We start from the raw sequence: 15,198 nt of genomic DNA on the forward strand, positions 1-15,198 counted from the left end.
ATCAGTGTCTTTTGGGGGTTTTGCATTTTATTATATTTTATATACAAGTCTACATCTTATTCATTTTGTTTTCCAGACAGAGTGGAACTATTTCAACGTCTTCCTTCCCAATGAGGGCAAAGACTCCAGCCTGCCCATGTTCTTCTGTTCCAAGTGGAGTGTGGAAAAAGTAGTGGACTACGCTGCCTCTCTGGCCAGCCTCAAGAACAACAACAATATACTAACAGCTAATCTAAAAGAAACAGCCACGAGCAGCAGGCTCCAAGTAGACAAACCTATTCTACTGTTATTGTCCTACAAATACGAATCAACATTCAAATCAACATTTATTATAACGTGTAGTTTCACAATCATGTTTGTCACAATACATTTCACAAAAAAAAAACAAATCCTGACTCACTAGATCTATTGGAGTCATTTGAATACTATGAAGATGTTTTTATTTATGATTAATAAAGCTGTAGATTGTTTGGTGAAGTCACGACCTGGAAGAGGGGTTCCATTTGTCACTTTTCTAGCACTCCAACTATTGAGTAACGCTTCATTTATTTGGAATTCACTCATTGAATCAGGGAATTGGGAATATAGTACAGATATTGATTAAAGCTAAACCTTTCATGCAAGTGGATCTTAACAAGAACCAAGTCATGTCTGGCCATTTATTTAATGCACAGCTGCTTTCAACAGACCCAGGTGGGACTTGAACCCACAATCCCCAGCTCCGGAGGCTGATGCCTTATCCATTAGGCCACTGGATCTCTTATTCCCAACAGACAATTACATCTCGGTGGGGTAAACATACTTGAAAAGTTTTGACGCATGCCAGCAAAGCCATTACACAAGACAATACAACATTAAAGAAAACATTCATTGCACTACAACGGTGACAAACGGTACCCACAAACAGTTAGGCCCTATATAAAGCTTTCCCAACAGCAGAGCTTTCTTTTCAGCAGCAAAACATCCTTACCACTGCTACACCTGGCTATCAGCGGAGCCTTGTCGAGCAGCAAAACAGTTCATTCAGCCTCGTTTACTGCCTTAAAAAAAACATACTGTAGCTGATATGGCTGACTTGCTTAAACAAATGTGGTTCCTACTGACAATTGAGATGTACAATCTATGCTGGGGACAATAAAAGGCCACTTTAAAATGTGCAGTTTTTTCACAAAACACAAAGCCACAGATGTCTCAAGTTTTGAAATGAAAAATGAGTTGAAAATACATTATATACAGTCTAAAGCAGGGGTGCAACTTTGGTCTTCAATATGGGGGGACATAAATATTATTATTTTTAACTTTTTCACCAGTTGGATAAACACTCCAAACAGCCTTTTTCCGACTGCTTGGAGGTGTCCGCATGGTCCTAAAGCATACCGTAGCCTCGTTTTGTATCACATTCAAATGATAAAACTCGGGGGGACAAAAATGTAATTTCAGAATGAGGCGGTTGGGGACAGGACATGTACTCCCCTGATTTAAAGAATCAGTGTCTTTTGGGGGTTTTGCATTTTATTATATTTTATATACAAGTCTACATCTTATTCATTTTGTTTTCCAGACAGAGTGGAACTATTTCAACGTCTTCCTTCCCAATGAGGGCAAAGACTCCAGCCTGCCCATGTTCTTCTGTTCCAAGTGGAGTGTGGAAAAAGTAGTGGACTACGCTGCCTCTCTGGCCAGCCTCAAGAACAACAACAATATACTAACAGCTAATCTAAAAGATAACAGCCACGAGCAGCAGGCTCCAAGTAGACAAACCTATTCTACTGTTATTGTCCTACAAATACGAATCAACATTCAAATCAACATTTATTATAATGTGTAGTTTCACAATCATGTTTGTCACAATACATTTCACAAAAAAAAACAAATCCTGACTCACTAGATCTATTGGAGTCATTTGAATACTATGAAGATGTTTTTATTTATGATTAATAAAGCTGTAGATTGTTTGGTGAAGTCAAGACCTGGAAGAGGGGTTCCAATTGTCACTTTTCTAGCACTCCAACTATTGAGTAACACTTCATTTATTTGGAATTCACTCATTGAATCAGGGAATTGGGAATATAGTACAGATATTGATTAAAGCTAAACCTTTTATGCAAGTGGATCTTAGCAAGAACCAAGTCATGTCTGGCCATTTATTTAATGCACAGCTGCTTTCAACAGACCCAGGTGGGACTTGAACCCACAATCCCCAGCTCCGGAGGCTGATGCCTTATCCATTAGGCCACTGGATCTCTTTTTCCCAACAGACAATTACATCTCGGTGGGGTAAACATTCTTGAAAAGTTTTGACGCATGCCAGCAAAGCCATTACACAAGACAATACAACATTAAAGAAAACATTCATTGCACTACAACGGTGACAAACGGTACCCACAAACAGTTAGGCCCTATATAAAGCTTTCCCAACAGCAGAGCTTTCTTTTCAGCAGCAAAACATCCTTACCACTGCTACACCTGGCTATCAGCGGAGCCTTGTCGAGCAGCAAAACAGTTCATTCAGCCTCGTTTACTGCCTTAAAAAAAACATACTGTAGCTGATATGGCTGACTTGCTTAAACAAATGTGGTTCCTACTGACAATTGAGATGTACAATCTATGCTGGGGACAATAAAAGGCCACTTTAAAATGTGCAGTTTTTTCACAAAACACAAAGCCACAGATGTCTCAAGTTTTGAAATGAAAATGAGTTGAAAATACATTATATACAGTCTAAAGCAGGGGTGCAACTTTGGTTTTCAATATGGGGGACATAACTATTATTATTTTGAATTTTTTCACCAGTTGGATAAACACTCCAAACAGCCTTTTTCCGACTGCTTGGAGGTGTCTGCATGGTCCTAAAGCATACCGTAGCCTCGTTTTGTATCACATTCAAATGATAAAACTCGGGGGGACAAAAATGTAATTTCAGAATGAGGCGGTTGGGGACAGGACATGTACTCCCCTGATTTAAAGAATCAGTGTCTTTTGGGGGTTTTGCATTTTATTATATTTTATATACAAGTCTACATCTTATTCATTTTGTTTTCCAGACAGAGTGGAACTATTTCAACGTCTTCCTTCCCAATGAGGGCAAAGACTCCAGCCTGCCCATGTTCTTCTGTTCCAAGTGGAGTGTGGAAAAAGTAGTGGACTACGCTGCCTCTCTGGCCAGCCTCAAGAACAACAACAATATACTAACAGCTAATCTAAAAGATAACAGCCACGAGCAGCAGGCTCCAAGTAGACAAACCTATTCTACTGTTATTGTCCTACAAATACGAATCAACATTCAAATCAACATTTATTATAACGTGTAGTTTCACAATCATGTTTGTCACAATACATTTAAAAAAAAACAAATCCTGACTCACTAGATCTATTGAGTCATTTGAATACTATGAAGATGTTTTTATTTATGATTAATAAAGCTGTAGATTGTTTGGTGAAGTCACGACCTGGAAGAGGGGTTCCATTTGTCACTTTTCTAGCACTCCAACTATTGAGTAACGCTTCATTTATTTGGAATTCACTCATTGAATCAGGGAATTGGGAATATAGTACAGATATTGATTAAAGCTAAACCTTTCATGCAAGTGGATCTTAACAAGAACCAAGTCATGTCTGGCCATTTATTTAATGCACAGCTGCTTTCAACAGACCCAGGTGGGACTTGAACCCACAATCCCCAGCTCCGGAGGCTGATGCCTTATCCATTAGGCCACTGGATCTCTTATTCCCAACAGACAATTACATCTCGGTTTGGTAAACATACTTGAAAAGTTTTGACGCATGCCAGCAAAGCCATTACACAAGACAATACAACATTAAAGAAAACATTCATTGCACTACAACGGTGACAAACGGTACCCACAAACAGTTAGGCCCTATATAAAGCTTTCCCAACAGCAGAGCTTTCTTTTCAGCAGCAAAACATCCTTACCACTGCTATACCTGGCTATCAGCGGAGCCTTGTCGAGCAGCAAAACAGTTCATTCAGCCTCGTTTACTGCCTTAAAAAAAAACATACTGTAGCTGATATGGCTGACTTGCTTAAACAAATGTGGTTCCTACTGACAATTGAGATGTACAATCTATGCTGGGGACAATAAAAGGCCACTTTAAAATGTGCAGTTTTTCACAAAACACAAAGCCACAGATGTCTCAAGTTTTGAAATGAAAAATGAGTTGAAAATACATTATATACAGTCTAAAGCAGGGGTGCAACTTTGGTTTTCAATATGGGGGACATAAATATTATTATTTTTAATTTTTTCACCAGTTGGATAAACACTCCAAACAGCCTTTTTCCGACTGCTTGGAGGTGTCCGCATGGTCCTAAAGCATACCGTAGCCTCGTTTTGTATCACATTCAAATGATAAAACTCGGGGGACAAAAATGTAATTTCAGAATGAGGCGGTTGGGGACAGGACATGTACTCCCTGATTTAAAGAATCAGTGTCTTTTGGGGTTTTGCATTTTATTATATTTTATATACAAGTCTACATCTTATTCATTTTGTTTTCCAGACAGAGTGGAACTATTTCAACGTCTTCCTTCCCAATGAGGGCAAAGACTCCAGCCTGCCCATGTTCTTCTGTTCCAAGTGGAGTGTGGAAAAAGTAGTGGACTACGCTGCCTCTCTGGCCAGCCTCAAGAACAACAACAATATACTAACAGCTAATCTAAAAGATAACAGCCACGAGCAGCAGGCTCCAAGTAGACAAACCTATTCTACTGTTATTGTCATACAAATACGAATCAACATTCAAATCAACATTTATTATAATGTCTAGTTTCACAATCATGTTTGTCACAATACATTTCACAAAAAAACAAATCCTGACTCACTAGATCTATTGGAGTCATTTGAATACTATGAAGATGTTTTTATTTATGATTAATACAGCTGTAGATTGTTTGGTGAAGTCACGACCTGGAAGAGGGGTTCCATTTGTCACTTTTCTAGCACTCCAACTATTGAGTAACGCTTCATTTATTTGGAATTCACTCATTGAATCAGGGAATTGGGAATATAGTACAGATATTGATTAAAGCTAAACCTTTCATGCAAGTGGATCTTAGCAAGAACCAAGTCATGTCTGGCCATTTATTTAATGCACAGCTGCTTTCAACAGACCCAGGTGGGACTTGAAACCACAATCCCCAGTTCCGGAGGCTGATGCCTTATCCATTAGGCCACTGGATCTCTTATTCCCAACAGACAATTACATCTCGGTTTGGTAAACATACTTGAAAAGTTTTACGCATGCCAGCAAAGCCATTACACAAGACAATACAACATTAAAGAAAACATTCATTGCACTACAACGGTGACAAACGGTACCCACAAACAGTTAGGCCCTATATAAAGCTTTCCCAACAGCAGAGCTTTCTTTTCAGCAGCAAAACATCCTTACCACTGCTACACCTGGCTATCAGCGGAGCCTTGTCGAGCAGCAAAACAGTTCATTCAGCCTCGTTTACTGCCTTAAAAAAAACATACTGTAGCTGATATGGCTGACTTGCTTAAACAAATGTGGTTCCTACTGACAATTGAGATGTACAATCTATGCTGGGGACAATAAAAGGCCACTTTAAAATGTGCAGTTTTTTAACAAAACACAAAGCCACAGATGTCTCAAGTTTTGAAATGAAAATGAGTTGAAAATACATTATATACAGTCTAAAGCAGGGGTGCAACTTTGGTTTTCAATATGGGGGACATAAATATTATTATTTTTAACTTTTTCACCAGTTGGATAAACACTCCAAACAGCCTTTTCCGACTGCTTGGAGGTGTCCGCATGGTCCTAAAGCATACCGTAGCCTCGTTTTGTATCACATTCAAATGATAAAACTCGGGGGACAAAAATGTAATTTCAGAATGAGGCGGTTGGGGACAGGACATGTACTCCCCTGATTTAAAGAATCGTGTCTTTTTGGGGGTTTTGCATTTTATTATATTTTATATACAAGTCTACATCTTATTCATTTTGTTTTCCAGACAGAGTGGAACTATTTCAACGTCTTCCTTCCCAATGAGGGCAAAGACTCCAGCCTGCCCATGTTCTTCTGTTCCAAGTGGAGTGTGGAAAAAGTAGTGGACTACGCTGCCTCTCTGGCCAGCCTCAAGAACAACAACAATATACTAACAGCTAATCTAAAAGATAACAGCCACGAGCAGCAGGCTCCAAGTAGACAAACCTATTCTACTGTTATTGTCCTACAAATACGAATCAACATTCAAATCAACATTTATTATAATGTCTAGTTTCACAATCATGTTTGTCACAATACATTTCACAAAAAAACAAATCCTGACTCACTAGATCTATTGGAGTCATTTGAATACTATGAAGATGTTTTTATTTATGATTAATAAAGCTGTAGATTGTTTGGTGAAGTCACGACCTGGAAGAGGGGTTCCATTTGTCTCTTTTCTAGCACTCCAACTATTGAGTAACGCTTCATTTATTTGGAATTCACTCATTGAATCAGGGAATTGGGAATATAGTACAGATATTGATTAAAGCTAAACCTTTCATGCAAGTGGATCTTTGCAAGAACCAAGTCATGTCTGGCCATTTATTTAATGCACAGCTGCTTTCAACAGACCCAGGTGGGACTTGAACCCACAATCCCCAGCTCCGGAGGCTGATGCCTTATCCATTAGGCCACTGGATCTCTTATTCCCAACAGACAATTACATCTCGGTGGGGTAAACATTCTTGAAAAGTTTTGACGTATGACAGCAAAGCCATTACACAAGACAATACAACATTAAAGAAAACATTCATTGCACTACAACGGTGACAAACGGTACCCACAAACAGTTAGGCCCTATGTAAAGCTTTCCCAACAGCAGAGCTTTCTTTTCAGCAGCAAAACATCCTTACCACTGCTATACCTGGCTATCAGCGGAGCCTTGTCGAGCAGCAAAACAGTTCATTCAGCCTCGTTTACTGCCTTAAAAAAAAAACATACTGTAGCTGATATGGCTGACTTGCTTAAACAAATGTGGTTCCTACTGACAATTGAGATGTACAATCTATGCTGGGGACAATAAAAGGCCACTTTAAAATGTGCAGTTTTTTCACAAAACACAAAGCCACAGATGTCTCAAGTTTTGAAATGAAAAATGAGTTGAAAATACATTATATACAGTCTAAAGCAGGGGTGCAACTTTGGTCTTCAATATGGGGGGGACATAAATATTATTATTTTTAACTTTTTCACCAGTTGGATAAACACTCCAAACAGCCTTTTTCCGACTGCTTGGAGGTGTCCGCATGGTCCTAAAGCATACCGTAGCCTCGTTTTGTATCACATTCAAATGATAAAACTCGGGGGACAAAAATGTAATTTCAGAATGAGGCGGTTGGGGACAGGACATGTACTCCCCTGATTTAAAGAATCCGTGTCTTTTTGGGGGTTTTGCATTTTATTATATTTTATATACAAGTCTACATCTTATTCATTTTGTTTTCCAGACAGAGTGGAACTATTTCAACGTCTTCCTTCCCAATGAGGGCAAAGACTCCAGCCTGCCCATGTTCTTCTGTTCCAAGTGGAGTGTGGAAAAAGTAGTGGACTACGCTGCCTCTCTGGCCAGCCTCAAGAACAACAACAATATACTAACAGCTAATCTAAAAGATAACAGCCACGAGCAGCAGGCTCCAAGTAGACAAACCTATTCTACTGTTATTGTCCTACAAATACGAATCAACATTCAAATCAACATTTATTATAATGTGTAGTTTCACAATCATGTTTGTCACAATACATTTCACAAAAAAACAAATCCTGACTCACTAGATCTATTGGAGTCATTTGAATACTATGAAGATGTTTTTATTTATGATTAATAAAGCTGTAGATTGTTTGGTGAAGTCACGACCTGGAAGAGGGGTTCCAATTGTCACTTTTCTAGCACTCCAACTATTGAGTAACGCTTCATTTATTTGGAATTCACTAATTGAATCAGGGAATTGGGAATATAGTACAGATATTGATTAAAGCTAAACCTTTCATGGAAGTGGATCTTAGCAAGAACCTGGCCATTTATTTAATGCACAGCTGCTTTCAACAGACCCAGGTGGGACTTGAACCCACAATCCCCAGCTCTGGAGGCTGATGCCTTATCCATTAGGCCACTGGATCTCTTATTCTCAAAAGACAATTACATCTCGGTGGGGTAAACATACTTGAAAGGTTTTGACGCATGCCAGCAAAGCAATTACACAAGACAATACAACATTAAAGAAAACATTCATTGCACTACAACGGTGACAAACGGTACCCACAAACAGTTAGGCCCTATATAAAGCTTTCCCAACAGCAGAGCTTTCATTTCAGCAGCAAAACATCCTTACCACTGCTACACCTGGCTATCAGCGGAGCCTTGTCGAGCAGCAAAACAGTTCATTCAGCCTGGTTTACTGCCTTAAAAAAACATACTGTAGCTGATATGGCTGACTTGCTTAAACAAATGTGGTTCCTACTGACAATTGAGATGTACAATCTATGCTGGGGACTATAAAAGGCCACTTTAAAATGTGCAGTTTTTTCACAAAACACAAAGCCACAGATGTCTCAAGTTTTGAAATGAAAAATGAGTTGAAAATACATTATATACAGTATAAAGCAGGGGTGCAACTTTGGTTTTCGAAATAACTATTATTATTTTGAATTTTTTCACCAGTTGGATAAACACTCCAAACAGCCTATCCGACTGCTTGGAGGTGTCCGCATGGTCCTAAAGCATACCGTAGCCTCGTTTTGTATCACATTCCAATGATAAAACTAGGGGGGACAAAAATGTAATTTCAGAATGAGGGGGTTGGGGACAGGACATGTACTTCCCTGATTTAAAGAATCAGTGTCTTTTTGGGGGTTTTGCATTTTATTATATTTTGTGTACAAGTCTACATCTTATTAATTTTGTGAATGAAGCAACGCCACTGGTTACATCAATGCATGATCCTTGTAAAAGCAGGTACATTCTCAGTACTTGTTCAGACTGATCTAATTTCCAACATGATTTTAATCTGTCAAGCAAGCTAATTACACTACCCACTGTTTTGTCATTTAAAGAAATATTCTTCCATTTAAGTTTTTTTTTTAGCTGTTCTGGATTAGTTGACCCCAACATTTATTACATTGTGCCCATGAAACATTAGGTTCCTGGACCATCTTGGTCAAATTCAGAAGGATAATAATACCAACACCATCTCTAGGGTGCAGGTTTGCCAACCCCAAAAAATATGTTAAACCGTTAAATTTGCAGTCAGCAAGCCTTGAAGCAGTGAAAAAGACATATCATCCTAGAACAGATCACGATTATTAATACTATTTTCAAATGTACAAAGAATAAACTCATGGAATAAAGATCGATACCGGCACGCTGATGCTGCAGTTTATCTATGCTGGTAACTATATTTATTTCTTAAGGATATTAATAATACTACATGGTGTTGTGGTGTTCATTCCATCTTTATATTTGTAATAGTTTTAATATGTCAATAAACTGTATGTTTGCCATCTTCCCGATTGAACCTACAGATATGACACACAAATGTGCACTCCTGTAATCTCTCAGCTATTTTTGTGTATTTAGGCCGGTTTAGATTCGATTCAAACCGCCCTTTTCGGATATTAACATTTTAAATGCGATTTTCCTGTATTTTGTAGACCGATTTAACTGTAAATGGTGCAAATATCAGCAAAAAAAATCCAATTACCTTTAAATGTCAAGTTCGCTATTACGTAGCTCTATCGCTAATCGGATTGAATCCCGGTCTTGGCAACATGACTTTCGATCACACCAGACCATACACTCTTGTAGTGTTTCCATAGCTTTTAATATCCTGTTCAATCTGACCCACCAGCATCCCCACTAAACAAACAACACCTACTTCAGTTAGCAGCAGATAACTGGTAATTGAACTGACAGGAGGAAAGCTGCCATTCTAGACTTGGGAAAACGGAGAAGATCAATGGTGGACCTCTGCCCACTCTCTGTGTAGGCCTCGATTTATGATCAGTCTCATTAACAAAAAACACCATGGCGGTCAACACTGTTAATCATCCTGCAAGCAATATTTCCTCAGTCAACTAAGAAATGTACGGTATACATATTCGGACAGCCTGCCTCACACCATAATAGTGCAATTCAACAACAGCTTTAGATTCTTTAGATGGTTTCTTGGAGTGGACGTTCTGATCACTGATCTCGAAAAGGACAAGATGAGTGTTAACGTGGATTTGTATGTCTCTCCTTCTCTGTCTCACCGCACATACATAAATGTAGATGGAGGGTGCCAATAACATGTTCATGTTCATCTCATACTTGTTGACATGACACTAATGGGTAAAGAGTCCCTATGGGCTCTGGTCAACGGTAGTGCACTATAGAGGGAATTAGGTTTCCATTTTCACTATCCTTCCACAGCTGTAGCCTCTCCTATAGCGTTGTCAGACACACAGCATAGGTTAATGAGACTGCTATGTGACGTTCTGACTTCATTCGTGTGAAATGAGTGTGTGGTGAAACTTGCCGAGGCAAGAGTTTGAGGATTTCACCAAACGTTGAGAAAGGCCTATGACGTCTTTAGCCCAGATTGGGAGAGGAGAAGGCCAGTGGTTCTGGACGATCAGGGATCAGACCCAATATCCGTCTGATCTAATGTTTTCATGCTAAAGGGGCACAACATAATCTATGGGGCACAACATGTGTTCTCATTATATGTGCATTTGTTCTTTTTAGCTACTTGTGTGGTTGATGTTTTTGGATATACCGTATAAAAACCTATTCAGCTGCTCTTCGTATCTGACATAATAGAGTCTTATTCTTTTTGTAAAATGATGGCCTCATATTTTGGGAGCAAACAAATATGAATTATTAACAGCAGTTCAAATGCATTTTTGGACATGACTTCGCAACTGCTAAAACCTTGGCCAAAATCTGATAGTGGTTGAGCATCTGGTGGAAGCTTATATTTGTTCTGTTGCAAATGAGAGCTCCTCGTCAGAAATCAATAATATGCAATATGCATCTTCAAGCATTAAGCCACACCTGAGCCATGATTACACATCCTCCGGTAGTAATGTGGTCATTATCACAGCCATCCTCTCTTGTTGGGTGAGCTCTTACTTACGTCATAGCATCTGATCCCCTTCAACAGGGCAATAATGGCTGTCCTAATCTATGGAGGAGAACCAAACTGCCTTCCCCCAAAGTGAATAGTGCATCACCCATACTAAACAGGCCAATGGAGTACTACAATATCCAACAAGAGCTTTGAATTAAGAGCTTACAATTATAGATAATGCCACTGACTCAATTATGTGCTTATGAATTCTGACATTTTTTCTTACAATCTACACCAATAATATTTAAGGGGAGACCAGGTGTGTCTCTTTTGTATTTGATCTTTATTTATAGATATCCTCTCACTGGACCTACTGTAGTCATGGGCCTGAGGCCAAAACTACCATCACATTTTTGACCTTTCAGTTTTACTCTGAACATCTCTTCCTCAACCGGACTGCCGCCTGTGACTCATCTCTCTCACCGAGCTGTGCTTTTGTCACCACATGATTTCATCATATTTGAACACAATGTTTGGACCTCTGCAAACTTATTGAGACCACACCCAAAAGAGAGGTGAAAATGGAGCCGGAGAATAGGGCCGCAGTCTTATCGGCTCTTAACCAACCATGCTATTTTGTTAGTTTTTTCGCATTGTTCGTAACTTGTTTTGTACATAATGTTGCTGCTACCGTCTCTTATGACCGAAACGAGCTTCTGGACATCAAATTGGACGAGGAGTTCTTCTTCAATGAGTCGGACGCGAGGGATATACTACAGGCACCCGACAAGGCCCAGATCCCCGTGATTCGATGGAAAAGGAAATGTAGATTTCGCAGAAAGAGATCAGGCTGCCTTGTGAGGATCAAACGACGAGTGGCTAATCTGCCCTTGCCTTCGGTTCTGCTAGCTAACGTTCAATCACTGGAAAATAAATGTGACCAACTTAAAGCACGTACATCCTACCAACGGGACATTAAAAACTGTAATATTTTATGTTTCACCGAGTCGTGGCTGAAAGACGACAATAAGAACATACAGCTGGCGGGATATACACACTATCGGCAGGACAGAACAGCAGCCTCTGGTAAAGACACGGGGTGGGGGCTTATGCATATTTGTAAACAATAGCTGGTGCACGATATCTAAGGAAGTGTCAGTGTTTTGCTCGTCTGAGGTAGAGTATCCCATGATAAGCTGTAGACCACACTATCTACCTAGAGAGTTTTCATCTGTATTTTCGTAGCTGTCTACATACAACCACAGACCCAGGCTGGCACTAAAACCGCACTAAATGAGCTGTATTCCGCCATAAACAAACAGGAAAACGTTCATCCAGAGGGTGATGCTCCTAGTGGCTGGGGACTTTAATGCAGGGAAACTTAAATCAGTTTTACCTAATATCTATCAGCATGTTAAATGTGCAACCAGAGGGAAAAAATTCTATACCACCTTTACTCCACACACAGAGACAAGTTCAAAGCTCTCCCTTGCCTTCCATTTGACAAATCTGACCTTAACTCTATCCTCCTGATTCCTGCTTACAAGCTAAAATTAAAGCAGGAAGCACCAGTGATTCGGTCTATAAAAAACTGGTCAGATGAAGCAGATGCTAAACTACAGGACAGTTTTGCAAGCACAGACTGGAATATGGTCCAGGATTTTTCCGATGGCATTGAGGAGTACACCACATCAGTGACAAGCTTTATCAATAAGTGCATCGAGGACGTCGTCCCCACAGTGACCGTATCTACATACCCAAACCAGAAGCCATGGATTACAGTCAACATTCGCACTGAGCTAAAGGGTAGAGCTGCCGCTTTCAAGGAGAGGGACTCTAACCTGGAAGCTTATAAGAAATCCCGCTATGCCCTCTGATGAACCATCAAACAGGCAAAGTGTTAATACAGGACTAAGATCAAATCGTACTACCCCGGCTCCGATGCTTGTCGGATGTGGCAGGGCTTGCAAACTATTACAGACTACAAAGGGAAGCACAGCCGAGAGCTGCCCAGTGACACGAGCCTCGCAGATGAACTAAACTACTTATATGCTCACTTCGAAGCAAGTAACACTGAAACATGCATGAGAGCATCAGCTGTTCCAGATGACTGTGTGATCACGCTCTCCGCAGCCGTTGTGAGGAGCACCTTTAAATCACATCAAATCAAATCAAATCAAATTTATTTATATAGCCCTTCGTACATCAGCTGATATCTCAAAGTGCTGTACAGAAACCCAGCCTAAAACCCCAAACAGCAAACAATGCAGGTGTAAAAGCACGGTGGCTAGGAAAAACTCCCTAGAAAGGCCAAAACCTAGGAAGAAACCTAGAGAGGAACCGGGCTATGTGGGGTGGCCAGTCCTCTTCTGGCTGTGCCGGGTAGAGATTATAACAGAACATGACCAAGATGTTCAAATGTTCATAAATGACCAGCATGGTCGAATAATAATAAGGCAGAACAGTTGAAACTGGAGCAGCAGCACAGTCAGGTGGACTGGGGACAGCAAGGAGCCATCATGTCAGGTAGTCCTGGGGCACGGTCCTAGGGCTCAGGTCCTCCGAGAGAGAGAAAGAAAGAGAGAATTAGAGAGAGCATATGTGGGGTGGCCAGTCCTCTTCTGTGGAGATTATAACAGAACGTGGCCAAGATGTTCAAATGTTCATAAATGACCAGCATGGTTGAATAATAAACAGGTCAACATTCACAAGGCCGCTGGGCCAGATGGATTACCAGGACGTGTGTACTCCGAGCATGCACTGATCAACTGCCAAATGTCTTCACTGACATTTTCAACCTCTCCCTGTTTGAGTCTGTAATATCAACATGTTTCAAGCAGACCACCACAGTCCCTGTGCCTAAGAACACTAAATGACTACCGACCCGTAGCACTCACGTAGCACTCACATCTGTAACCATGAAATGCCTTGAAAGGCTGGTCATGGCTCATGTCAACACCATTATCCCAGAAATCCTAGACCCACTCCAATTTGCATACCGCACCAACAGATCCACAAACAATGCAATCTCTATTGTACTCCACACTGCCCTTTCCCACACTTGGACAAAATGAACACCTATGTGAGAATGCTATTCATTGACGACAGCTCAGCATTCAACACCATCGTGCCCTCAAAGCTCAGCACTAAGCTAAGGACCCGGGGACTAAACACCTCCCTCTGCAACTGGATCCTGGACTTCCTGACGGACCGCACCCAGGTAGTAAGGGTAGGTAACAATACATCCGCCACATGGATCCTCAACACTGTGTCCCCTCAGGGGTGCATGCTCAGTTCCCTCCTGTACTCCCTGTTCACTCATGACTGCACGGCCAGGTACGACTCCAACACCATCATTAAGTTTGCTGATGACACAATAGTGGTAAGCCTAATCACTGACAACGATGAGACAGCCATATAGGGAGTAGGTCAGAGACCTGACCGAGTGGTGCCAGGACAACAACCTCTTCGTCAACGTGATCAAGACAAAGGAGATGATTGTGGACTACAGGAAAAGGAGGACCGGGCACTCCCCCATTCTCATCAACGGGGCTGTAGTAGAGCAGGTTGAGAGATTCGAGTTCACCAACAAAACTAATATGGTCCAAGCACACCAAGAAAGTCATGAAGAGGGTCATGACAAAACCTATTCCCCCAAGAGACTGAAAAGATTTGGCATGGGTCCTCAGATCCTCAAAAGGTTTTACAGCTGCACCATTGAGAGCATCCCGATGGGTTGCATCACTGCCTGACATGGAAACTGTTCGGCCTCCGACCGCAAGGCACTACAGAGGGTAGTGTGAACGGCCCAGTACATCACCAGGGCCAAGCTTCCTGCCATCCAGGACCTCTATACCAGGCGGTGTCAGAGAAAGGCCCTAAAAATTGTCAAAGACTCCAGCCACCCTAGTCATAGACTGTTCTTTCTGCTACCCCCCATAGATCCAAGATGGCGTAGCAGTGAAGACGTGTTTAGTTCGTGTCTCGTGTATTTTTGTATTTTTCGTATTTATATTTCAACTTTATTTTCAATCTCCTTTCGATTTTTAATTTGATTATACCTTCCGGTAACCTGCCTCACCCAATGTGATACGGTATTGCTATTATTTAAAA

General features: G+C 40.8%; 5 non-coding genes across 5 annotated transcripts; all 5 read right to left on the reverse strand.

Moving 5' to 3' along the window:
* Positions 1–685: 685 nt before the first annotated feature.
* Positions 686–758, reverse strand: trnar-ccg (transfer RNA arginine (anticodon CCG)). The gene has a single exon. It is a non-coding gene; the product is annotated as a tRNA-Arg (tRNA).
* Positions 759–2,170: 1,412 nt separating this feature from the next.
* On the reverse strand, positions 2,171–2,243 carry trnar-ccg (transfer RNA arginine (anticodon CCG)). The gene has a single exon. It is a non-coding gene; the product is annotated as a tRNA-Arg (tRNA).
* A 1,406-nt stretch (positions 2,244–3,649) lies between these two features.
* trnar-ccg (transfer RNA arginine (anticodon CCG)) lies at positions 3,650–3,722 on the reverse strand. Its single transcript has one exon. It is a non-coding gene; the product is annotated as a tRNA-Arg (tRNA).
* Positions 3,723–6,606: 2,884 nt separating this feature from the next.
* Positions 6,607–6,679, reverse strand: trnar-ccg (transfer RNA arginine (anticodon CCG)). The gene has a single exon. It is a non-coding gene; the product is annotated as a tRNA-Arg (tRNA).
* Positions 6,680–8,082: 1,403 nt separating this feature from the next.
* On the reverse strand, positions 8,083–8,155 carry trnaw-cca (transfer RNA tryptophan (anticodon CCA)). The gene has a single exon. It is a non-coding gene; the product is annotated as a tRNA-Trp (tRNA).
* Between the last annotated feature and the right edge of the window lie 7,043 nt (positions 8,156–15,198).

Source organism: Oncorhynchus keta, chromosome 28 (genome assembly GCF_023373465.1).
Source record: "Oncorhynchus keta strain PuntledgeMale-10-30-2019 chromosome 28, Oket_V2, whole genome shotgun sequence".
NCBI lineage: Eukaryota > Metazoa > Chordata > Actinopteri > Salmoniformes > Salmonidae > Oncorhynchus > Oncorhynchus keta.